We start from the raw sequence: 27,633 nt of genomic DNA on the forward strand, positions 1-27,633 counted from the left end.
GGAAACCAAGTGAAGAAAGTGTATGAAGGAGAAGAGAATGTCAACTACATCAAATGCTGCTGATGGGTGGAGCAATATGGAGACTGAGAATGAGAAACTTGATTTAGTACCAAGATGGTCCATGGTAACCTTGACAAGAACAGATTTGGCGGAGTGGGGAGGGTGAACACCTTATTGGGATGAATTTAAGAGAGAGTGTGAAGAGATGTGGATGAAACAGTGAGTGTACAACTCTTTCAAGTAATTTTTTTATAGAAGGGGAGAAAACTAATGGGTTGGTGGAAGAAGTGTGGTCAAGGGAAGTAATTTTTAAGGTGGGAGAAATAACAGCATCTTAGTATGCTGATGGAATTGTCTGTATAGGGGGCAGAGGGATGGACTCTTGGGAGCACTGTGGTGGGAGGAAATAGAATCCAGAGTTAGAGCAGAGAGACTGGCTTTAGAATGGGGCATGGATGGTCTATGTATGGAAGGCAGAGGGCCTGTGTGCAGAGGTTGGTGCCTGAAACATGAGAGGGTAAGGGGTCGATGGGGACTCTCTTGAATGGCTTTGTTGTTTCAGAGAAGAAAGAAGGTCATCAGCTGAAAATGAGGATGTAGGAGAAGATGTTGATGGTTGAGGAGAAGGGAGACGGTATGAAACAGACGTCTGGGAAAGCGGGAACATGAATGAACTAGGGAAGCACAGCACAATTGCCGGCAGCATTGAGGTTCAAGGTCATGGATTTTAAAGGAAACCTGTCAGCATGATTGTGTGTTTTTCTCTAGGGATCTTCATCTGCACAGCTGATGTACATGAAAAGTGGAGAATTGGATCTTTTCTCCTTTGGAAACTTTAAAAATGCAACAATTTAAATGTTTTGTGAATGAAAGAGCCGATTCAAACAATTATGCCTATTTGCTTGCCTGCTCCCTCCCTCCCCTCCCTCCGTCCCTCTCTTTCTTTCTTCCTTCCAAAAGCACTTGTATCTCCTAAGTATATAATAATCATATCTGAAACTAGTTTAAAGCAATCCCCATTTCTTCAATAAACTTTGTGTGTTTACTAAGTGCCAGGAGCTCTGTTAGGTACCATGAAGATACAAAAAAGAAAAGAAGACCCTAGATGCTCATCTAGGGAGAGGTGAAGATGAAACATGTCTATGATAATTGTAGTATAAGATGGAAATTGGTGAGCATCAATTTGAAAATAGAACATTGTGAGAATTGAGAGAAGGAAAGCTTGTTTCTAGCTGGAAACTAGAATACCATGTGGCCTGAAGGGTGGCCACATGGTTTCTCCCATCCCACGTGCTCTTCTGGGATGAGACATTGATACTCCTCGCATTCAGAGTGGGAGTGGACGTCTTCTCCTGAATGGGCTTGTGAATCATTCATAACCAATACAGTGCATAGCAGAAATGACGCCGTATAGCTTCTGAGACTAGGCCAAAAGAGGAGATTTGGCTCCCACCCTGTTTGCTGGGACATGATGTGAAAAGTCCTGAGCCTCCATGTGAGAAGTCCAGTTCCCCTGAGGCCACCATGCTGTGAGGAAGCCCAGGCCACATGGGGAGGATACTTGTAGGTGTTCTGTTTGACAGTGGCCAGCATCAGCAGCGGACATGTGACAGAAAGCACCTCCACATGATTCTAGCCCCCAGCTGCTGAGTCACCCCCGGCCATTAAGTCTTTCCAGCTCAGGTCCCAGACATCATGGGGCAGAGTCAAGCCATCCCTACGCACTCTCCGAGTTCCTGACCCGCAGAATCTCTGGGCATCATAAAATGGACTTTTTACACTGCTGAGTCTTAGAGTGGTTTGTCAGGTAGCAGTAGTTATCAGAACAGAAAATTTCTTGAAAGAGGGAACCTGAGAACCAAGTCAATGTTTAGATGTGAAGAAAATGTGATACTAAATGAGACTGGCGATTTTATTGATTGTGGAGGAAATGCTTGGAATTTCCCTTTCACATTTGATATTCCGGCTATTAAACACTCTTTTGTAGAAATATCTCTAGAATTTTTATCTGAATTCAGAAAATTTATGAAGACTTTGGAATGCAGCTCTTCCTTGTGATTTGATTTTGTGATGACACAGCACCATCAAATACATTTTAGCAGAACCTAGGTCTTTATTTTTTTTTAATTTTTTTTTTTGATGTGGACCATTTTTAAAGTCTTTATTGAATTTGTTACAGTACTGCTTCTGTTTTATGTTTTTGGTTTTTTGGCTGTGAGGCATGTGGGATCTTAGCTCCCTGACCAGCGATCGAACCCACACCCCCTGCATTGGAAGGCAAAGTCTTAACTACTGAATCGCCAGGGAAGTCCCCAGAACCTAGGTCTTGAAGAGAGTAACTTTCATGCAAAAAGTTGACAACTTCATTAGCAGAGTTACTAGTATATTTCCTATAAATCTAACAGTATTAGACAGTACTGTTTACATGGTTGCATAAAAAAACTTGGTAGAATATATATATTATATATATAGTATATAATTTACTTTTAAAACTAATTTTTATTGTAACCACACCAATGTTTTTGTTTTTGTCTTGAACTTTTAAACTTTTATTGACTTACCAAAAGAAGAAAAAGGGAGATATTTTAAGTATGGTGACTGTATACTTACTGGCTCATTTACCTGGCTAATCTTCCCTGCCTTTCCTAGTGCAATAGATTAATAGGTGATCAAATGGTTTGATTTTCTTGATTTCCTCTCCTCCGTCCACCTTCTTCTGGCTGCACAGATCTGTTAGTGTTGCTGCTTTCCCAGTTAAGGTGCTTTGTTTGCAAGTAGCTGGGATCAGCACTAGCCAACTCAAGAAAAACCAATAACAACAAGAGGGCATGATGGGATTTAGTGCAAGGATCTGAAAGTGTTTCCAGAATTAAAGGGAAGGCTGAAGAACCAGGCAGGGTAGGTTGAGGAGCAGGGAGCTCCAGGAATATAGGAGGTGAGAAGCCTCTTCCAAGCCCTGCCCTGGAGGCGAATGAGCTCCAACTGTTTTTGGGCGCCATATTCTTCTGCCCACAGCTCTGGTTCCCCTGAAGTATGACTTGGCCCGAGGAGGGCGAGTCCCTCAATGAAACTCCCTTCTTGTCTGTATCCAGTGGGAGGCATTTCCCAAAGTAAATCTGTACCTTTTATGATCTGAAGGGAAATGGAAGTCAAGCAGTACAGACAGCAGCTGTCCACCCCACTGTTGATTCCTGGAGTCATCTCAATGGCCAGTAACAGACTGGACCTCATAGATTTTTAGTGCATTCATTCAATGCACGTGCATCCACGTGTTTCTGTTAACTAGCAATATACCTTATTTTAAAAATCATCTCTATACCCAGATTTTGACAAGAGTTAGTATCTTTTAAAATAGCTTCCTATTCATTTGCTCCTTCTTTACTTAAAAACTTGATGGAGTAGAAAGAACTAGGATTAACATTCCCTCTTGAGAGTGGAAAACTGGAGGTGCTAGATGTTTAAGGCACTTGTCCCAAGTAACTCTGATGTCTTAAAAACATAGTCAAGGCTCCAGCTGAGTTTGGCTTTCATTCATCCATCTGTTCTCCTTCTCTTTTTTTATGAGGCAGTTTCCTTAAGGACGGTGATTGTACCTCCTGCCCACTAAAGTCTCAACATTCACTAGGAAAGAAAAGTGCTTTGGAAAGGGAGGATTCAAGTCTTGGCTTTACCACCTACAACCTGATGGTCACGATCACAATCTCTCTTACCTGAACCTTACTGGCTGCTCCCTCCCAGGGCTGATAAAAGAATAAAATGGAGGGATAGATATTACAGGGGGGTTATAAAGCAAAGTGTCATGCAGTTGTGAAGTGTTATCACTTTATCCATGCTCTTAATTCTCCTTATATGTGTAGGCATGTAGTACATTGTCGTTGACTGTTACGCCATGTGCTACTGCAGCATAGGAGCAATAAATAGCAATGCAAGGTGGATTCCCTAGGTTTTATCAGGGCAGACGGCATCAGTGGATTCAGTCCTTTATACCTGAATCACAGTTTCTGCAGTTTGTTTTTCTTGCAACCTGTTAGGCATGCAGTAGTAAAGGTGTTCGATTTCCAAAGAATAATTAAGCCAAGGACACTGTGTCCCATCTTGGATGAAATACAGTTTTCACTTTAAAATCAGATCCTTCATTTTTAAAGGTTGAATAGAATAGCATCTAAAAAAAGAATTCCCACTGGTTAATTTTAGGCTGCTGGGGAAAAAAAGAGTTTAATGTAAGATTATTCTTGGTACAGAAACATTTTCACTTGGCTATGAATTGGATACATTTAAAAATCATTTTAGTCTCTTGCCTTTGAAATTGTGTGTGATAAGGGAGATTATCAAACAAATGTCAATAGGCATCTTGGATCCAGTAATGCTGCTTCTCTCATTCTAATGAACTAGTTCACGTGTGAGTGCCAGGTAAAGGTGGTCTTCTGCTTGCAGGAGCACTTACAGTGACTGATTGGTGGAGAAAGGTTGATGGTAATTTTACCCGTGTTGGCCTCTCCATTCACAATGGCTTACCCAGTTCCTGGACAGGCAAGACCTTTGTCTTGCATATTTAAAGCTATTAGCCTTATCTATACAGGCCTAGGCATATAAGTACTATGTGGCAGATCTAGCCATTTCAACAGACATACCAATTTATACTCTCTGTTGCGGATCTTCTGCATATAATTACAATAATAGATGACATTTAATGAACTTGTACTATGTATCAGTCTGTGTACTAGACTGATAACTCTATATCTTGTTTTTAAACCTCATGCTGTAAACATAAAAGTTATTGGGCTTCCCTGGTGGCGCAGTGGTTGAGAATCTGCCTGCCGATGCAGGGGACACGGGTTCGAGCCCTGGTCTGGGAAGATCCCACATGCCACGGAGCAACTGGGCCCGTGAGCCACAATTACTGAGCCTGCGCGTCTGGAGCCTGTGCTCCGCAACAAGAGAGGCCGCGATAGTGAGAGGCCCGCGCACCGCGATGAAGAGTGGCCCCCACTTGCCGCCACTAGAGAAAGCCCTCGCACAGAAACGAAGACCCAACACAGCCATAAATAAATAAATAAATAAACAAATACTTAAAAAAAAAAATCCTCTTCTTTAAAAAAAAACAAAAACGAAAACATAAAAGTTATTGAGGAAGATAATATGACTCATCTGGCTATGAAATAGTCCAGCCATTTGGCACATATAAACTTAACCATCACCGGCTGAGATAGAAAAAAGAATGCCATGCATCTTTCCTTGAAATTTAGAGATATTTGCTTTACCAAGGAAAGAGCTCCAAACAAAAAAGAGGGATGGTTCTTTCTCATCCTGTCCCATTACCTTATCATCTGCCAGACGGAATGAAGAGAGTCAAGACTCACGCTAGCTCCCCTGATGCCTCAAACCCTGTGGACCCTAATAGACGCAAAAGGAGAAAGTGATCCCACAGGAGACCAGCTCTCATCCCCAGCTTACCCACTCCTGCCAGGCAGAGCTGCTGGCATGTGCCCATCTGGGCAGGCTGCCCTTTTCTCAGGACTCTTTCTTTCAGCCACTTGCAAAGCCTGGACACATTGTCAGCCTTGGAGGACCTTTCTAAGAGGACCAGAAGGTGATGGGGTTGCTTTCCCTGCTGTGGGCAACAACGGCTTCAGTCATGAACCTTGACCATCGGCAGGAGAGCGGCTGAGTTATAGAAATACCTGTCCTTCTGCCTCCCGGGAATGTCATCGGTATGAGGTGGCATCACGGATGCAGAAGTCTTTTCAAAAGTTTAAAAACATAAGTCAAGATGATAAAAGAACAAAGCACGTTAGGATTGCTATGACATCAGAGCATTCCAGTGCAGGACAGTCAGGGCTGTCGATGACGAGCCAAGTCCTCTTCAGGCCCCAGGATTTTCACCCACGTTTTTAGCGGATTTGTCTAAAACTGGCCACTCTTTTAGCTGGGGAAAAAGAAGGAAGAAGAGCAGTGAGCTCAGGTTTTGGGTCATACACTATCCCGAATTTTCTTTCTCACACACATATACAGACTCACACCTACGTGTACACATGACATGCATGTAAGAAATACATAACTTCTGTGTAAATGTTGAGAGAGAGGAAAAGTATAATCCAGATGTAGCTGGAACTTCTCTGCTCTTACAGATCTGGATCAATTACGTCCATCCTAACTCCACAGCAGGGGAGCCCCAGGCACCCTAAGTCTGCAAGATTTCTGCAGGCTCCCCAGGTTTCTTCTGGCTATGCAAGTTCTTCTCGTTTCTGTCCTTGGATTTCTATATCTTATAGGCGGACTGTTTGCTGCTTAGTCTGGGCAGCACAGAGAAACTCAGCCCCTCGCTATCTCAACAGTCAACGTTATCCATCCCAAATATACCAGTCAATTGTGCTGGCTTGGGTGAGAGTGTAGGAGGTGTGCCGTGGGACTGAGTTCACATGGCAACAGTGAAGACACTGTGAATCAGCTCAAGAGGTATTGTCCATAGTGACCACTTCTTTTCAGGGGAGATCGAGAGCCTCTTTCCAAAGACCTACCCTTCTTCCTCCCTCTCCTCACTTCTGTCTACTTCCAGACACCCCACATCCCTAACTCCTTAGGGGAGTCAAATAACAGATTTCCTCATTTCAAGCAGGGCACCCGCCACAGCCCTGATGGTGGGAGGGCTCCCCCTCTTCCACAAGGTGCTCTTTCAAACAATGAAGGGGTGACCCTAAGTGAATCTAGAGAATAAATTGTCTTCACCTGCTTCTAAAACTGTAAAATATTTACATATTACCCAAGTCTTGGGACCCATCAGGGCTGAACGTTGATAACAGAATCATGTCCAGTGTGGTTTTTTTTAAGGTATGTCCAATATGTTTTGACTAAATAAGTCACTTAGTGAAAGCTTTTGGTTGGACCCAATTGTCTTGAAGATCTAGCTGAGCTCTGACATCCTATGTTGCTCTGTTATTCTACTGAGAGAAAAAAGCTTTATTTCTGTCCATAGAAAAATGATCATTTGTCTAAAAATAATGTAAGGAGAACACCCGTGATTCCTGTCCTTTCTCAAATGTCACATCCCATTGATCTAGGTCAGCCAGGAAGTCACTTAGCGAATTCTTTAAAAAGTCATATTGTCCAGGGGACGAAGGACATCTTCTTTCATTTCCAATCAGCCAACCCATTACTCCTCTTCTCCATTTGTAAGTTCTCAGAGTAACTTAAGTGGCATGAGTCATGTTCTGAAAATCAAAATGCACACGCAGAGCATATAAAATGAACCACGAAGAGAGTAGGAATTAGAGACACAATGAGGCTCTTTGTGAAACATGACTACATCCCTGTGGACCAAGGTTTCGGAGTGTTGTTGAACTAAGGAGGGTAATGACAGGGTTCAGGGTTTGCCAGAGAGTGTGTCATAACATGGAGATTTTAGGAGAAGTGCAGAGTGCCTTTAATCAAGCCTAAGAGGAGCTTACTAATGGTGCCCTGTTTGTCAGTTGTTTATGCGGTGGGTGAGTGGGTGGGCTGAAATCAGACCGGTTCCATTTTGTGTTATGAAAATTTATAGAGTATTTATCTAATTCTTTTCTTCTACAAGGAAACATTTGCAAAATGTTAATTATAGAGATTCTAGCTTTACCTTTCCTGAAAGATTAACTCTGGAACATTACTTTTACTTGGGGTCACCTCTGTTAACTGGGAACTTGAGTTTTAATGACTTGGCATGTCACCCTCGGGGGATATCTATGTCTTCGGAGGAACCCCTTGGGATCCACCACTTGTTTAGGGAAAGGTATTATTTTGGCCTGTGGTTTCTGGCAGCTGGACAACACCTTGGGAAGATCCCAACCACACACAAATGGAGGAATTTTTACTTGTTAAGCCTTCCATTTTGCCAAGGTAGTTATTACCTTATTTCTGTGGCAATGGATGTTTGTTCAGTCACAGAGTGTTATGGTTGAGTCTTTGATCTCATCTCCGAAGTTAATTGTAAAACTTTTGCATGATCCTCTGTATTCCTGGATTACTAAATGACACCATCAGGCAATTCTTTTTTTTTTTTTTTTTAATTTTATTTATTTATTTATTTATTTATTTATTTGTTTATTTATTTATTTATTTATTTATTTATTTATTTATTTATGGCTGTGTTGGGTCTTAGCTCCTGTGCAAGGGCTTTCTCCAGTTGCGGCAAGCGGGGGCCACTCTTCATCGTGGTGCACGGGCCTCTCACTATCGCGGCCTCTCGTTGCGGAACACAGGCTCCAGACGTGCAGGCTCAGTAATTGTGGCTCACGGGTCTAGTTGCTCCGCGGCACGTGGGATCCTCCCAGACCAGGGCTCGAACCCGTGTCCCCTGCATTGGCAGGCAGATTCTCAACCGCTGCGCCACCAGGGAAGACCCCAGGCAATTCTTATTGTCATGGATAATTGCCATAAAGAGGGAAATAGGATAGAGGGCTAGAATAAAGAATGAAAGTAAACACGTATGGGGAACATTATGCTTTAGAAAAAGGCATTGCAATGTAACAGTATGATGATTTCAATCCCAGATTTATAGTGATTTAATGAAATAAGCAATATGCATTGACTCTAAACATATGTTGACAGAGACAAATTGAAAGTCAGAGATTTCTGAATTGTAAAGTGATTTTTGTGTCCAAAATGTCATTATCTTCAAAAGATACATAGTCCTTTGAGGTCTGAAAATACCGATAGTTTCATTTTAATGCTTCTCGAGCTTAGCACTCATTGTTTTATCTTGGAAGACACTTGCTATTGCCACGTATGGACATTGTAATAGGATTTACATTTCAGCAGTCAGCAGTCCCAAGACTGTTTGATAGAAAGGCTTGGGAAGAATGAGAAGACTTCTTATTCTGGCTGTCATAGATGAGGATTGGGTTTACAAAGGACTTCACATATAATGACAGGGAGAATTCATAACCTGATGCTTTCAAGTCATTTCTCTCTTTTCATTTGCCAAGGGACATACCTTTCCTTAATTTCTTAGGGGAGAAAAGTCTGCCAAAACTGGATGAAAAATGGTTGATTTGAAATCATGTCATAAAATAGAACTAAAGGAAAGGGTTGAACTGGCTGCTTCAGCCTGAAACAGCTCTCCAGGGTTGGTCCCGCTGAACCTACTGCTGATGGCAGAGAAAGCCAAAGCAAACACAAAATTGTGTTAAAGTGGTAACTAGTGCAGTGCTAACTTTGAATATCTGCCAAAGCTGGGATGTAGGATTTCACTTAACCCAACTATATATTTATCCCACTGACGTAATTTGAAATTTGGGGCCCTTTTCCACACAGGACTAGGAATTCCCCTTTGTTTGATTTTAGGAGAATGATCACCTCATTATATACTGATCTGTGGCTTCCTTGCAACCCTTATCTTTGGTCCATAGCCTTCCCTTGTTGGGCCTTGGCTTTCATGCATTACGAGGGTATTCAGTGTTTTAAATTATACCTGTACTTACTCATGTTTCTTTGAGTGCAGACCTAGGAAATTGTTACTGAATGAAGAGATTCAGCAGCTCCGTTTTAATATTTTCCTGTTTCTAAGTCTTGAATTCTTCTGCTTACTCCAGCCTGCATTTATCCCAGCACTAGGATACAAGATTTCAGAGGTCACTTTTTCCCTTGAAATTCTCCATGTTTTTGACTTAAAGAAAAATGCTCATATTTCATATGATTCGTAAATAATCCATCCAAATTTGAAGAAGGGGATTAGAAAGTTCAAATGTTATTCCAAATGGATGTTTTTCCAAAAGCCAAACTATCAAAAAATGAAGGTAAAATAGAACTAAATAGAAAGCAAAATGCTTCCAGTTTGAATAAACAAAATTCACTAGTTTATTTCCTTGGCTATCAGCCTTTTCAAGATTTGAGTATCTAGTCATTGGAAAGCTTTGCTCATTTTCTATCCTGGTAACATATATAGAGATTGAAGTAGCTAATTGCAATTGTTAGACAAAGACCAAAAAAAAATGCATTTTTCTTCTTCCAATTTCTTAGTTTGTGTGCAAAGTTGCCATTCCAGATGGGGCCCATTATGTGATGTTTTATTTCAAAGGGAGACATTTCTTAAAGTTGCTGAAAAATGTCTATTAAGAAAATAAGAGCCACTGGAAAAAAAAAAAAGACAGGTGTTGCATATTTCTTCAATTAGTGGCAAACTCCTGGTAGTATTGATACAGAACTGTAGAGGTTCTAAGTGAAATATTTGAATTCTCTCTCCTCTCCAACCCACCCACTGCTATTGTAAAAAGGGAGAAGGAATCACAGGGTTTAATTCTGGGGGAGAAACCATTTCTGATTTTGTAACTATGAGAACATAGTTGCACTCTTTTGCTTAATATGTCATTAATTACAAGTTTTTCTCAGTAGGACAGCAAGCAATTATGTGAAGCAGCTGGGTTACAAGAAGGACTGATCACATGTTATTACACGCAGAGGAATTATGGCTTACGGAAAGATGAACAATGTAATTATGCTCATGGAGTGTCACTTATTAATTTTTAAGGTGAGATTTGTAATAATTTCATAATAGCTATAAGAATCAGAGCAAATGTCTGGATTTGTAAGGGTCTCCAAGGTTTAAAAACTGGTCCACGGGTTTAATTTTGTCAGAATGTGGTCCAGTGCCCAGCAGTGCTCATTGTTTCAAGGGGAATGAAAGCCTACAAATGCTGAAGACAAAATCTAGAACTTTTAATCTCAAATTTCTCATTTCATTAACTCTCATCTGTCACAACCTCATTCCCTTGCTGGGTTCATGTAGAGATGGACTCAGAATAGGATAGCCCACAACTGCCTTGCATTTACTCTGAGTAACTATGCAAAGGTGAAAAGAGGCTGTAATCATGGAAGTCAATTAACAACTTTCTTGGTTCCACCTGGTAATTATTTGAGACGCATCATCTTTCAGAAGCCCCACAATCACTCAAAAATCAGGGCCATCTTTGCCTTTCTAGAGCCCCTCCCCTCAACTGTTTAAAACCCTTTCTTTCTCTTATTCTTCCCTTTGCCTCTTCCACCCTCTTTCTTCTCGTTTCTTGTTGGCAGTAGTGCTAATTAGGCCACTATTTCAAACGGGATGAGGAGTCTCTTTTGCCAGGTAAGTGGGTGGTATTTGCAGTAAGTAATTAAAAATGGATTTACTGAATTAAAAAAAAAAGACTACTAATAACAGCAGCAAAAGAACAACAGCAACAACAAATGAGGGCAAAAAACTGAAGTGACCTAGAAATGAAGCTATGTTAGTAATCTGTGAAGTGGCTGGAAAATCCTGCAGGTGTAGATAAGTGAGTTGCTGGAACAGTGGCTCTTTGGCCATCTAACATAAAATAAAACAATAAAGGAATACAGACTCTTCATTATCCCAGGTTTGGGATATTTTAAAATTTTCCAGCTACTATATAGTTATAGAGCTTTAATTTTTACCTCTAAGTATTTTTTTCCAAATGGCAATAACTTGATTTTTTTAGCCTCTAAAAGCCACGGATACTATCAAAAATTCAAATTAGGTAAAAATCCCCAGTGGAAAAATCTGCTAAAATTTAATGCCTATTTTTTCCAGCACTTTCTATGACACATAAATATAAATCACAGATACAAATATACGCAAATACATTTTTAATGAAAATTCATGTATTCAGCATTATTTATTGAGCACCTATTATGTGTTAGGCTATGGGATACCATGGTGGGCGAAAACAGACATAGTCCCTCCGCTCATGCAGCTTAACAGCATACTGCAGGAGAGAGCCGTTAATAAAGAATCAGGTAACTGAATATTATGTTTTGAATGTGGCAAGTGCCCTAAAGAAGAGGTACATAGTATAAGACCTTATATTAGGGGACAAGGGCTTAACCTGGAATGCCAGAGAAGGTTTCACTGAGGAAGTGATGATACTGAGTTTAGATTTCAAGGAAGAGTCGGAGTATAGATGGTACCTAGAAAAAGATGGGGGTAAAGGGAAAGGAGGGATCCAGAGCAGCTGAGTAGCTTATTAAAGACTTTGCGATAGCAGGGAGCATGTACATTTTAGAAAATAAGCCAGGCTAACATCTAGAGAACAAGTTTGTTGCAGTGGGAGGAACGCGCCGTGCGCTGTGTGGGGAGCCAGACTTTGTGGGGACGTTGTAGACCCTGCAGAGGACTTGGTTCTCAGCCCTAAGGGTAACGGAAGCTGTGATTCAGGCATGGAGGTGGCACGCGTTTCATCAAGCTTAGCCTGGCTTCAGTGTGGAGGACTGATTGAAAGGGGCCGATTGGATGCAAGGGCCTTAAATGAGAGGCGGTCACGGTAGAAGGGAGAGAGATGCCGGTAGTGTGAACTAGAGTAATGGTGTTGGAGCTGGAGAGACGAGAACTTGGTGAGGCATTGTATGTGCGGGTGAGTAAGACCGAGGAGTCAAGGGAGCCTCTGTTTCGCTAGTTTCTTCTGTGGGTGACTCTCAGACCTTTTGCCCATTTGACTGTAGTGCTCTCTCTCTGTCTCTTTCTTACTGATTTGTGGGGTATATCTATATACTGTGGAGATTATCCTTCTTCCGTTACATGTTCCAAACATTTTCTCCTGGTCTCTTCCTTGTCTTTTAATTTTATCTTATAGTATTGTTTGATAATCAAAAGTTTGTTTCACATAGTTACGTTCATCAGTCTTTTTTTTTCTTCTACATTTTATGTCTTCTATGGTTTTATGATAATGTTTAGTTGGTTTTTAAAATTCACTTGGAATTTATTTTGAGGTACGTTATAAAGTAGGGCTTGACCTTGTATTTCTAGATGGGTAAAAAATTGTATTTGTATCATTTATTCTCCTCTCTTCACTAATTTAAAATAAAACCCCATACACACACAAACACACACAGGTATGGCAGGGCTTCAGTATATTATTCTAGTTGCCTTTTCCTGTGCTAATCATGCATTGTTTTAATTAGTATAGCTTTATTTAATTAATTAATTTAAAAATATTTTGCTTTCTTTTTGTACATTTTCTTTTCCACAGAAATCCAGAGAATCAGCTTGTCAGTTCCATGAAAGGAACTGTTGGGGTTTCACTTGAGATTTCAGTAAATTTATAGATTAATTTGGCCTTTTTTTACAACATTGAGTCTTCTTACCTAGCAATGTGATATATATCTTTCCATTTCTTCAATACTGTGTGTCTTCTTTTATGTCCTTCAGTAAAGTTTTATATTTTTATTCATATAGACCTTAAGGTAAAAGTATTTTGTTTGACTTGAGTTATCTTAGAGTTTCCTACTTCGTGACTTCAGTTAAATGTGTATATTTATAAATACCTATTCCATCTTCTCTGTGGAAAATATCTAGGCTGATAATTTTGAGAAGTTGGTATGATTGAGATGTTGAGTTGTGTCCTCTCTCTCCAAAAGGTTTGACATCTGTTCCAGGCAGGAGGACGTGGGGAAGGTAAATTTTTCTTTCCTTGGAATAAATACCTTGATGGAGAATTTCAAATCAGTCTCTCTCTGCAACTGATGGCCTGCCTTCTCTAGTACAAGTTTTAATGTGAGTGGAGGATATGTATCTATGGCTGTATATCTACGTCTTTAGAAACACACTCTATAATGATTTGGAAATATTCCAGCATAATTCCTCTGCTGGTACATGTTCAAGGCCCAGGTGAAGAATCACTCTTCCTTAACCTTGTATGTTCATCTGCTCGCTGATCTTTCTCTTGACTACTACCTCTTAGATTCATTGAAGGGTTGAGGGAGTCTAGCCATAAGCCCTTAAGGACCAACACTAAAGTTCATCTTTTGTGTTTCTGTTTTTGTTTTTTTAATTAATTTAATTTATTTATTTTTGGCTGCGTTGGTTTTTGTTGCTGCACGTGGGCTTTCTCTAGTTGTGGCGAGCAGGGGCTACTCTTTGTTGTGGTGCGCAGGCTTCTTGTTGCTGTGGCTTCTCTTGTTGTGGAGCACGGGCACTAGGGCTCACGGCTTCAGTAGTTGTGGCACATGGGCTCTAGAGCGCAGGCTCAGTAGTTGTGGTGCACAGGCTTAGTTGCTCCGTGGCATGTGGGATCTTCCCAGACCAGGGATTGAACCCGCGTCCCCTGCATTTGCAGGCACATTCTTAACCACTGCGCCACCAGGGAAGTCCCATCTTCTGGGTTTTTGAAAGATGTTCTCTTCTTGCCCCTCCTGCTCCTGCAAAGAAGGGAGTTATCATTAGTTGATAACACACACAGGGGCATGCACAAAAAAAATATCAAAGGCTGCAAACATATTTATCTGTTTGATGGATCCAGCATTCTCTGTTCACACAGCTTTGTTCAAAACTGTTCTTTCAATGTCCAAGCTAAGCTTGTGTCTGGTAATGCAGACTTGATTTAAATTAGAGAGACCTGGTCAATTCCCTGGGAGAGCTGCAGGGACAAAGCTGGGTTTCCTCAGCCTCTCTATCTCTCTATTTTCCCTCAACCTCTTTAGTTTTGCTTGCTTGTGAAACTCTATGAATGATACTTGTGTCTTGTTTTGTAGGCGTAGCCTGGGCTCTGCAATGGTGATGGCTCGCCGCTTACTATCAATTTCTTTGGGGGTTAATACTTTCCTATTATACCTATTGTCCGGCCCTCACTTTCCTGCCTGGTACTGTAATACACAGCTTTCAGTATTCTGATGGGATTGCATGGGTCTGCCATCACTAGCTTGATTTTTAACAGGAAGCTAGGACAATAAAGGCCTTGAGAAAGCAAATGTGAGAAATGCTTGCTTCTGTCTAGGGACATGAGTGCAAAATGAAAACAATACTGTCTTTTTTGCTTGCTTCTGCCACCCTGTTTTGACAGTAAAGAACTAGAGCCCTTCCCTGAACCATGAGTATGAACAAAGAAAAATGGCTGCAGCCATCAGAGGCTGCAGTTTGAGATATTAAATATGTTTTCTTGTAAACATGTAATTATCACCTGTTGTCTGCTTTCTGTCCTTCCACTCAATACTCAACTCTAAGCAAATTCCTTCTTGATTTAAGGAGTACATCTTGAATACTACTGCTACTACTACTACTAACAATATCAATAAATAGCATTTTCAAAGAGAAACTCACAAAACCTAGTGGCAGGTAACTATTAACCACTCCACTGTGCGTTAAGTGAACCTAAGCAGGTAACATAGCACAGCTTTGTTGGGACCAGCTCTATGTGGAGGTGGCCTTTGAGGAAGGGACCTCTGTTTTTCTCCAGACTCAGTTAATGATGCTCTGTTTAATAGTGACAAGTTAATGAGACTTTAAACAGGATTTTGGGGCTTCTGGGGGAGAAAAACATTCAAGAAAGGATCATAAGTTTTAACTATTCTAAAGGGAGAAAATATGGAGAGTCAGAAGTGGTCTCTATTTTAGCTTTTAGACAATGTCAGATATCTAGTTTCTAGCTTTCTTTGCAGGGTCCTTCTTCTCCTCGTTCGTTGGAGTTACCCAGTTGTTCTAGCTAATTCCTCTTTCTTTGCCCTGGGTCTTTAGTGATATTGTTCTCTGCCCTCACATGCCTTCTCTGACCATCTTGTACTGAATTCCAAAATTCTGTTCCTTCTTTCATAATTAGACAGTTTTGGCTTGGCACATGGTTGCCTACTTAGAAACTACATTTCCCGGGCTCCCTTGCAGCTAAGATTCTACCTATAAATGAGGTTCCACTGATAGAAGTTCTCACAGGAGACTTAGAAGAGAGACAGGGGCTTCTTTTGGATCCTGACTGTCTTCACTGGCCATCCAGACTGTGGGTTTCCTGCATTGTCTTCCCACCTCCTCTAGCTTCCTGTTTGTCAAGAAGCAGTGCGGGTAGTGGCCCCCTCTTGATCTCATGTCTAATCTCGGAGCACTGCTTCTCATGTCCATTTTCCTGCTTACTGCTGTGGGAGGGGCCTCAGACTAGACTGTGGGCCCTGGCTCTAGTTGCGCCTTTGAGCTAGCATCCCCTCTGCTAGGCTGGTTCTGGGTTTTTCTGGGAGTCATCCCAAGAGACTCATCTCTCACTCTTTCCAGTGGTTTTATAAATCCCTCAATCCCTGTATTAAACTCATTTTGCATAAAATACCTGGGGTGAGTTGTGGTTCCTGCACTGACCCTACTATAAGTAACATTATGTCCACTGCCATAGAATTTGCGGGCAGGGGTTGTCCTGATATTATAGTAGCCCTCCTATAGGGAATCAGTGAGTTCCATGGGCCACGCTCCTGGTGAGGCCCTTGACATTCTCTCACTGACTCATCCCAACTGCCCTGGGAGGCAGGCATCACTGCCATTATATTGAGGTCTCTCTAAAGAGAGGGTTGGGGAGTTCTGTAACTTGCCTGAGGCCACAGGGGTAGAAGTGAAATCCGCTTCTTCCTTTAATCCTTCTCTGTCACCCCAGCTATGAGCAAAAATGGTTAGCGTGTCAGAAATAAATGCCGCCTCCTAAGATGTCAAGATAATGTCCTTCATTTTCAAATGGGGAAACTGAGACTGGTAGAGGGACTCGACCTCATTCCTCGACTCTTGATCGTGAGCTGGGTGCTCTGCACGGCTGAGTTAGACTCACCCGCTGCGTCCACTGTGGAATCTTACGCCTTCGTGGGATGTGATGTGTTGTTCCTTACAGTCTCTCCCTCGGGACCCTTCTTCTCCTCCAAGGAGGAGTAGGTACTATCATCGGTCCCTTATGAGAACTGCCAGTGGCTGAAGATTTTATTACACTCAATTTTTTAAAAAAAATAAATAAAAGCAGCAGTGCATGTATTGTGAACACTTCAAAGGATCCCACAAGGCAGGAGTGGAAACGAGGATGGAGGCTACTCCCTGCCACAGCCCGATTCCCTCTCTTGCTCTTTCCTGCATCCTTGGCTTCCCCTGCCTTACCTGGAGTTGTTGAAGGCCTGGGAGGCTCCCCTCTCTCTGTCTCTCACACTGCCCAAGTCCTTGCGTCCTGCTCTCTGTAACTGGCTCCTCTTACTTGGTGCTATACTCAGGATTAGCTTTTCCTCAAGCCAGAGTCATGAGACATACACACTGGGTTTGGGATTTGGGTGAAATAGAGCAAGGCTTCTATGCTGTGTTGGGATTCTGTGATGGGCATTTCAACCATCCTAACTTAAAGGCATTTTCCTTGGGTCTCACTTAGCTTCTCAGAGTATTTACTAAGGTTTAGGGTTGGGAGGGCAGGAAGCTAAAAAGAAAATATTAGCTGGCCTTACTTTGCCTTTTTTTTTGTGCACATATACCCAGCAGGAAGCTTGAGGAAAAGGGTGGGCAAGGCCAAAGCAGAATTTAGGGACTGTGACGGTACCGTTTTATTATCGCCCCTTATCAGCTCTCTGCACAGCCATCCCCAGAAAGTCCTCTCTCCTGTGCACAGTCCTCCCCGCCTGAGTGCAGCCTGTCTTTTGTGAAGCCTCAGCTCAGTGGTTACTGCCTCTACGAGACCTGGCAGACAGCATTAATCCCTTTGTCTTCAGCAGCCCACAAGCTTTGTTGACACAACAGAAATACTACTACAGCACTTAGCACGGTGCACTGTGAAAAGCTGTTTGCTTATCTGTGTCTCCCACTACATATTGACCTCCTTAAAGAGAGTGACTGCATCTTACTCATCTCTTAATCCTCCACAGCTAAATAAATATTTGCTAGATCAAACTGAATTTACACCCCCAATTCAATGCAATATATCAAGTATAGTGGTATCATACAGAGTTCTTGAATTTTTAGGACCCGTTGATTGTAAGATGCACCTTTGATTTAGCTAGTGTTCAGGGTGAATATATTCGATGTCCATGTGTGATATTCCCTTAAATGTATTGCTGATGAACATGGATTCTGGAGCCCAGCTCCCTAGCATGAGCTCTGGCCGAACTCTGTGGCCTTGGTTGGGCAAGGGCCTTAACTCTTCTTCAGTTTCCTCATCTGTAAAATGGGGCTGATGATAGTATTTATCTCATAGGGTTGTTGTGAAGATTAAATGAATTACCATTTGAAGAGCATCTAGACTGTATCCTGACACGCAGTAAGTGCTATATGAGCATCTGTTGTTACTATTGATACCAGATACAGTAAAATGTAAAATCAAAAATGTACACCTTAAACTCTTTAAAAATAAAAGAAAGCTGGCTTGCACAACTCTTAGTGTAGAACAATTTCCACAACACTAGCTGCCTCCAAAATTGTCTCTTCTTTCTCTGGACAGTTGAAGGGTTACTCTTGTTCCACCCACAGGGACTTTGTTGCGTTCTTCCTTCTCATCAGTCTTATTTTCACCTGAAGGGCTGGCCCAGTGTCTTGTATGCTTTAACATCAGCTGGCAGGAAATCTAACAAACAGTAAGTACCTAATAAAATAGTAAATGAACCAATGAATCTCCAAGAGAACCCACACATAACACCTGGAATCAAAGAATAGCTACTATGTATTCTGATACTTGGAGTTAGAACCAACAAATTAACAAACAAGCCCCTGCTCCAACTCTGACAGGCACATAATCACATTTTGGGGCCAGATCTCAACAGGTACCAGGTTGCTTATACATCTTGTGCCTGTTTCCTTTATTACATTACCCCTTCTCTTACTTGAGCTGAGATGTGGACCGTTTTCTCCATGCCCTTCTTCATTATTAATCCATTGGCCCTTCTTCCTCTCTGCCTCTATCTCACTGCCCTAAAATCCACTCTCCTGCTCACAGGAGTCCTTGGCCTGTACATGACAACTGTCTTATCATCTTCTATATATCCAGAATTTTCAGTCGACCATTTGTACTTTTGATGCCATCTTTCTTACTTACATGCTCTGCTCTGCGAAGGCATGAGTTTGCCTACATTATTATCACTCCAGGACTCCTCCAGGTGCTACAATTGGAAACCATTTAATAAATGCTTTTAGATTAAACATTGGTACTAGCTTGGGTGACTTTTAATATGTGAGATAAATAATACAGATGATATGGTCAGTGTGATCATTTATTCTTTTATTTATAAAGAACCTATAGAGCCTATATGATAGGTATGGTGCCAGGTGTTGACAGTCTAACTGGAGAGATAAGATTAAAAGATACTAAAATACATCATTACTTGCAAAATTGTTTGATACAGCATTGTAGGTATTCAGTGAAAGGATCATCAACTGTGGAGGGCCAGAGTGGTCACAGCTGATTTTTGTGAAGGGAGTGGAACAAGACTGACCTTGAAGGACTGAAAGATTCAAGCTTGTGATGGGGAGGTAGTCAAGTATTCAAGAAGAGGAGTATGGCAGAGAGGCAGGAATGAGCATGCCGCGTGTGGGAGTGAGACCAGTTTGACGGGAATGGAGAACAGGAAGCTTTGAACGCTAGGTCCAGATATTCGATGTAGACGATGTAGACTGAATCAGGTTTCTGAGAGGGGATGGATGTGGTGGAATCACAGTTAGGAGAAGATAATCTAAGTTTTGAAAATAGGATTGAAGAACAGGAAGCATAGCCTGAGGGAGGCCAACTGGGAACCCCAGTGTGAATGAGTCAAGATGGCGGCATGGGGATGGAGAGGAAATAGGAACATGAAGACATTAGGAAAGAAAAGCAGAGCCTGACAGATCACCCTTCTTGTTATTTGATTAGACTTCCAGCACGTTTTCTTGCCTGTGGGAATTCTGTGGTTGCTTTTACATCACATTTCTGTAATTACTCTGGGCCCCATCTCACCTTACCCTTCCTTATAAACTATTCACATAGAGTACGACCCCATCATGATGTGATAGGTGGTGTGATGGTAAGTGTTCTGTGTCAATTTGCATGGGCTACAGAGTGCTCAGATAGCATATTAAAAATTAGCTCTGGGTGTGTCTGTGTGGGTGTTTCTGGATGAGATTAGCTTTTGAGTCCGTGGACTCGGTGAAGAAGATTGCCCTCCTTAGTGTGGGTGGCTGTCAGCCAATCTGTCCAGGGCCTGAATAGAACAAAAGGCGGGGGAAGGAGGAATATGCCACTTCTTTCCTGTCTCCACGTTGAGCTGGGACGTCTCATCTCATCTTCTCCTGCCCTCGGACTGAGATTTACACCATTGACTCCCCTCGTTTTCTGGCCTTTGGACTCAGACTGAATTACCTCACTGGCTTTCCTGGGTCTCAGGCTTGCAGCCTCTAAAAATTGCTTGAGCTAATTCTTCAAAATAAATCAATCTCTTTCTCTCTCTGCCTCTGAAAAAACCAAAATATATATATTCAATTTCTGTTTCTCTGGAGAAGTATGACTAATACAGGTAGGGAAAAATTCAATCATGTAAAACACAGGTCTCTGTTATTGGGTTGTGTGGTGGTGGTGATGGTGATGGGTGTTAATGAAATGACCAGAAGACCCTGCACAGCTGGCCCTGCTGGCCCAGGACTTCAGGGAATCGTCCTCGTTACAGCTTTGGTATAATGAATGACAGATATCTGACACCCTTCCCCTCTCTGCCACACCCCTCCCCACTTCTAGCAAGAAAGTAAGAAGGGAACGGAGGCACACGGAGGATAGAAATCAACCAATCATCAATTCCTTCTCGCCCTCCCCCGATTTCCTTTCTGTACATGTGTACTAGAGCTCTTTGTGACGTTGTTAATTGTCTAGAAGACAGCTTAGTGAAGCTGCTCTGGTAAGGACTCAGCTCTCTCAGTCACATTTAGGAACTTGACAAACATCATTGATATTTTCTCCCATTACTCTGAACTTTAAAGGTATTTTAGCCTGACATATTTGTTAGCCCTCATAGAAGCTGCTAGTATTCTTTGCTGTTGTTCTATGGTGATCAGTTTTCTTGAGGTTCAGCTTCTTTTGAGGGCCTGACATGTCTGGCACTTTTCTTTATGTCTGACAGAGGTGCTCACTAAGCAGTGGTTGAAAGAATAAATGAATAAATGAATTCCTTGGAGTGCTAGAACCAGTGAAGAACTCATAAAAACAACACAACTAAAAAAAAAAAAAAAAACAACAACACACCTTTGCGATTGATCATGATTTTTGAAGAACTAAAAATAAATGGATTCACAAGTAGGCAGATAAAGTAATTTGTAATAGGAGGGTAAATGTAGCTTAAGCATCAAGTATATTTACATAGACTTTAAATGGTAATAAATGGAGGCATGGCAAAGCTGGAGCAGTGTCCTGGTCACAGAACTGTAGACTTTAGGGTATCTACTCTACTCAGATCCTCCCACTTTTTTTTTGTCTGCACCACACAGCTTGCAGGATCTTAGTTTGAACCCACCCTGCAGTTGAAGCACTGAGTCCTAACCACTGGACTGCCAGGGAATTCTGAGATCCTCCTGCTTTTTTTTTTTTAGTTAGTAATCTTTTATTATTTATTTATTTATTTATTTTTATATTTATTTTTGGCTGTGTTGGGTCTTCGTTTCTGTGCAAGGGCTTTCTCTAGTTGCGGCAAGCGGGGGCCACTCTTCATCGCGGTGCGCGGGCCTCTTCACTATTGCGGCCTCTCTTGTTGCAGAGCACAGGCTCCAGACGCGCAGGCTCAGTAATTGTGGCTCACAGGCCCAGTTGCTCCGCGGCATGTGGGATCTTCCCAGACCAGGGCTCGAACCCGTGTCCCCTGCATTAGCAGGCAGATTCTCAACCACTGCGCCACTAGGGAAGCCCCCTCCTGCTTTTTAAGTAATGTTTAGAAGAAAGAAGTGATTTGTCCATGGCACTGTATCTGGTGGTCATGCCTGAAATAGAATCCAGAATGGATTCCCTAAATCTGCCTTTAGGATGCTGCTTTTGAAGCCACATCCATCAGGGACCCCTCCAGAAGATCTGCAGATGCTCTTAGAGCTTTCAGTGCCCAAAATACTATTGTTTCAAAGTCTTCGGCGAACAACTCTTCCCGAGGCTTTGCTGGTTAATGAAGCAGAGAAAAAGAAGTGCTAGCAGCAGAAGAAAGATTAGGAATGTAAGAAGGAGAGGGCCAGGAAATGTGGGGACACTGGTGATGGTGGTGGGGGAGTATGCCTGAGAACCAAGGCGGTGGTGACACAAGTCTTTATGGACTGAATATTTGTATCCCCCTCAAATTCACATGTTGATGCCCTAACCTTCAGTGTGATGGTATTTGGAGATGGCCTTTGGGAAATAATTATATGAGGTCATGAGGGTGGACCCCCATGATGGGATTGGTGCCCTTACAGGAAGATGAAGAGACCAGAGCTCTCCTCCATATGAGGACATGGTGAGAAGACAGCTGTCTACAAGCTGTCAAATCCACTAACACCTTATCCTTGGACTTGCCAGCCTCCAAGACTGTGAGATATAATGTCTGTTGTTTGAGCCACCCAGTCTATAGCATTTTGTGATAGCAGCTTGAGCAGACTAATACACACGTCGATGCTTTGAGAGTTTGGAGAACCCCTTTCTGCTGCTGGAGCAGAAAATAGATACAAGTTTCCAGTGAACCAGATATTCCAGAGAGTATTTACAAACATATTCAGAGGTTCCTTTTTTTTTTTAGGGATGTATTTGAACTGGGACGTGATATAAAGTGGGACATTTTTTTTCCTGTGAGTATGGAGAGGCAGAGAAAATTACCCTCAGAGAGAGAAGAAGCAACCTCACAGAGCAGAGCAAAGGCAAGAAGTGACCCCCAGTGCTAGAGGGTAGAATATCTGTTCCTGCTCGGTTCCCCATCTAAGCCTCATTCTTCCTGTTCCTCCTACTTTACTTAAGCTAATTTAAGTGAGTTTTTGTTCCTTACAATCAGATAGTCCCTGGCTAATATCTAGGGTGATGAATTGCAATTTTTCACCTTCCTTCTCCCACAACAAACCCAAACACCTTATCCAAGAAAATAAAGAAAAACAAAATAATGATCAATTAATGCAGCAGCGATTAAGCACTTATGTGAAATTCTGCCATCATTACTTGTTTGCAAACTGGTCTTCCAGACTGTCATTTATAATGATAGTTATGTATCAGAACACACTTTGAGTTCTCAACACCCAAGTCAATAATTTTAAAACTTGTTTTAAAGTTAATTTCTGTGTGTATATGTGAAATAACTTGGTCCATTTGTAGGTTAATGGTATATATAGTGTAAAGAATATGGACAGTTTTGCTCTCTGGTGGCTGAATCCCTAGTAGCTGTGGGATACTGGATAAGTCAGTTAAGTTCTTTGGATGTCAGTTTCTTTCATCATTCCTAAAATGGGGACAAAAATATTCTCACCATCGGATTGTTACGAGGGGTAAATGACTTAGTCTATATAAGTTACAACTGTTTGACTCATAATGGCTCTTAACAAATGGTTATTCTTTACTTCTCTTTTTTTTTTTTTTTAACCATGGCCAGGTGAGTTCCATCCATTGGCATAAATGTTAGTCCTCTACTTAGGTGAGAACTTCAAACACATCAATTCTTTGGTTTATTTTTGCTAAGCTCCAAATAGATGACAGTTGACTTTTGTATTACTCATAACCCTCTTTCAAAGTGTATTGCCTCATATTATTTCAAATGAATTATTTCATTATTCCCTAAGAGAAGAGGGATTTTTCCAAAAAAGGCAGTTAACTAAACGTACATCTTAAAGAGCTGCCTGTAAATAATCTCTGTATTTTATAGAATGATGACTATAGCATGAAGGAAAGAGTAAGATCTCTTACTCTTTAGGAAAGCAACAGGGACGGCACCCTCTTAGAGTCTTTTTATAGTCAGCTAGAGGGATCCTGACTTGATTTCAGTGTGATTTAGTTTGTAACTGGATTAAACTTTGCCCTCCATTAAAAACCAATCAGCTGACTTGCCCTGCAGGGATTTTGCTTTTATGAACAAGACTTCATTTCAGAGCTCCCTTTTTTTCCTTCTGGATGAGTTATTTAGCCTACAGCTTTCCTGGGTTTTCCTTATTGGTGTCTCCTTATCTTAATTTGAATATGGACATGTGTAAATTATAGATTCCCTGTTGGCTATGGTTTTGTTCTTTGGAGTGGAGATGAATTTCTCAAAGTTCTTTTCATCACATATCCTGTGAATTCTATTGCTGGAGAAGTTGAGAATTACTATGCAGAGTATGAATCTGGGTTTAAGAAGAGATTGGAATATGTTTTAATAGCAGATGTAACATAATCATCATGCAGATTATTGGGAGAAACGGCTCCATGACTCACATGGGACATCAGAGTACCCATGATTAATTCTGAGAATGTAAAGCCCATACCCTATTTCTTCTGTACTTATTATTATAAGCCTATACACATGTACAGCTTGATAAGTGTGCTCTCTAATAACATTGCATTTTAATGCGTGGACGGTAGTCAAACTTTTACACGTGAGTATGCCACAAGGCATTCATTTTAGGAAATCAGCTCTCATAGTTTTGCAACAGTAATAATATTAACAATAGAAATAAGACTGAAAAAACAACAAGAATAATGGGATTACTACCTCCTGAGCACTTAGTTTATGCCCAGCATTGTGCCAAGCATGTGACATGCTCATTGCCTCTTAACACTCAGAGCCACCTTTTAAAATAGGTTCTACTGTTATTTCCTCTTTACCATTGCTAAAGTCAGATTAAGTTACTTGCCCAGGGACACATAGCTGGTATACGGCGCAGTGAGATTCAAACCCAGGCAGTCCATTCTGCTGGGTAATTCCACCAATACTTGGCATCTAATTCCACAGAAAAGTATTAGTTTAGCAAAGTCAGATTGAACTTATTAGTGATGTGAGAACTATTTAGCAAATAGGAAATTTAGAACAGTTGGAAATATCTCAGTTAGTGACAGATGTTGTTGAACACAAAAGTTCTTACAGACTGCTTGCTTCATTGGTCAAATTCAATTTTAGAAAGGTGCTGATTCACTGACACAGTTGTTTTGCCTTATGGCCAGATGCTTATTCAATACTTGAGAATGTTTCCTTTTGATTCAGTCTAATGGGAAATTAACAAGTGACTTTTGGGGAAAGCAAAAAATATGAAAGGGCTGGGGTAGGTTACAGATAATATTGTTCATAAAGGAGCTGCCAGCCCCTCCCCCCCACCCCATCCTCAGCCTACGGCATCCCAGTGATCGCCAGTTGCTTTGTCTTGGTTGACACAAAACTCTGTTGTTTGTCCAACTGTTGCCAAGTGACACTTTGTCATTTGCATAGCCAGGAAGTTCTGGAAAATAGGGCTCCAACATTTCCCTGTATTATTTTTATAGTAATTAGGAGTAAAAATTATTTTTAGATTGCTGGCAGGAATTATTTATTGCAGCTTCTATTTTAACTTTGTAAATAAAGTTCTATTTCCTGGTTGCTTGGAATAAGAAGTTTATGACTTATACTATCTCCTGGAAGATGAAGGGGATTTCTGTATGCCTTTTATGAGACAACTTCCAGGACTGAGTAGCAATGAGTACTTCATGGAAAAGCATTTTCAGTGGAAACATATATGGGAAGAATTACTCACTATCACTCACTATACCTGCAAAAGTATAGCACTTTTCTTGTTTTCATTGTTTAAAATGTATAAAGGTTGGTAATTTCTATGGAATCAGAAAAATCCCTACTTTGTTCTGATAACTTAGTAGAACAAAGGACTACATGTTGCTTTGGCTCTAAATCTTTCTTGGTTTCACATCCAGCTCTGGTTCTACCTCAGTATAGTGAGTATATTTCACCTTTGAATTAAGCCAGAATTCATTAGGAGGGTATTACAATGTGCCTATGTATTACTTCTCTTGCTTTCTTAGAATATTACTCTTTTTAAATTTTACTGTTTATTGTTCTCTTTCATAGGATCTCATTAGGTTTGGCTTGGAAAGGAAGGGCTTGATTTAGATCAAATCATTTGACACGTCTTGTATATGCTTGCATGGTAATAAGCAGTGTGAGAAGAATTCAGAAATGAACTAGACATAATCTGTTCCTCCAGAATATAGTAGCAGAAAAGTCACCAATGAGAGTCTTGCATGGAAGGAGGAAGAAAGAAAGAAAGAGGAAAGGGCATCTTAAAATATACATCATCACTTAGAAATCTACTGTTTCTCTCCAAAGTTTAGGGTTAGAAATACTGATTTCTTGCCTATAGAATCAGCACCAGAAATATCAGTGAATTAGCCACTATTGACCTCTACCTTGGGAACTTTCAGAATTGAATGTATATTCTGTTCCCTTGGTAGGTTAAAAAATGTTGTTCTTACTTGGCATATTGCGTAAGTTAACAGTTTCTGAAAAACTCTAATTGACTTATCAGAAGCAATCTCTAAATGCACAGAAAATGCAAAGTCATATTCAAAGGAATCTACTGTAAGCAATTTGGTGCCATGTGATTTAAACATTCCTCTAAAATGTGGGGCCTGAGTTTGTAGTTTTCTCCTGGATTAAGAAGACATGTGAGCTTGAAGTGGGAACAGAACAGAATCGTTGATGGTTTTGTTTGTCCTTTACCCCATTCTCATGGCCTCTAAAGTGCACTTGTTTGTAGTTTGGTTGAACACGGGAGATGATTAGTCTTTAGCGTGTGACCCTCTCAGTTTTAAGTCTATACCCAGGCTTTTCTCATCTCTGTGAGGTCATAGAGATAGGTCCTCTACCAATAGTGACTTGATATTGGGAGCGTAGGGTGTACCAGTCAAATCTCCATCCACTCTGGTGGATGCTAGCATGCCTCAGTTCCTTGCTGGCTCTTGGCTGGAGGCTTCAGTTTCACTTCCACAGGCGCCTCTCATAGGTCTCTTCACAACATGGCAGCTTGTATCCCCCAGAGGAAGTGATGAGGGGAAGGAGAGAGAGAGAAAGATTGAATGAAAAACAAGAGTACCCAAGAAGCCACATTCTTTTACATCCTAATCTCAAAAGTAAGGTATCACCACTTCTGCCATTTTCTATTGGCCACACAGACCAAATCTGATACAATGTGGGATGAGACTTCACAGGGGTGCAAATCCCAGGAGGCAGGGATCATCAGTGACCATTTGACGACTGGATATCATAGGATGCTGTTTATGATTTGGGTAACTTTCTGGTAAAACTTTACTGTTTGTGTTGTGTTGGTAAAGGATAGAGTAAGAATAGGGTGTTCAGTGGTGTCCACACTAACTGTTGTCTTTACTTGTGACATTTGAAATAATGGCACTATGTTTTATTATGCTTGCAGTCTGATGCTTTTGAACATATGATTAAATTTTACTAGGAGTTGACAACACATCTCAGAGAATGTAGATTTATAACTGGTTGCTGACACATGCATAATATTAATGGTGTAAAGTATCCGTGTAGTGCATGTGTACTTAAAAGTAGCTTTATATACTCAGAAACTTTTGGTCAGTTTTAATATGTGGGATTTAAACTTGCCTATTCTTAACTCCTTCTGAGTTATTAGATTTTTTTCTCTTGAATTGTATCCTGTTTACTATAATTCTGCATAAGAATAAATATGCAAATAGCCTGTCTATAATGAAAATACCTTACTTTAACCCATTTGATGGACTTAAGCTGCTTGAGACCTCAGTGTCCCTATTATGCCTTGTACAGCAGAAAGGAATATGTGTGTTAACAGGTCCTGACACCACACTGTATTTCATCAGCTACTTTCTTTTGTGAATTAACATCCTTCGGAATATGGTTTATAGATGGGCTATGAAAGAAGTAGAGAGGTTGAGATCTAATCAAATCATATTAGGACACTAAACAAAACCTGGTGTTTGTACAGAAGAATACTCAAGT

General features: G+C 41.1%; 2 long non-coding RNA genes across 2 annotated transcripts in view; one reads left to right on the forward strand and one right to left on the reverse strand.

Annotated features, from left to right (window-relative positions):
* LOC309622536 overlaps positions 1 to 18,205 on the forward strand; it is a 33,953-nt gene extending 15,748 nt beyond the window's left edge. Inside the window, exon 3 of the long non-coding RNA XR_014240949.1 lies at positions 10,363 to 18,205. This is a non-coding gene — a long non-coding RNA (uncharacterized lncRNA). The remainder of the gene's footprint in view (positions 1 to 10,362) is intronic.
* Positions 1 to 27,633, reverse strand: part of LOC309622584 — a 1,043,817-nt gene that overhangs the window by 471,967 nt on the left and 544,217 nt on the right. The window lies entirely within an intron of this gene.

This window comes from Balaenoptera borealis (assembly GCF_965194805.1).
Source record: "Balaenoptera borealis genome assembly, chromosome: 2".
NCBI classification, from domain to species: Eukaryota; Metazoa; Chordata; class Mammalia; order Artiodactyla; family Balaenopteridae; genus Balaenoptera; species Balaenoptera borealis.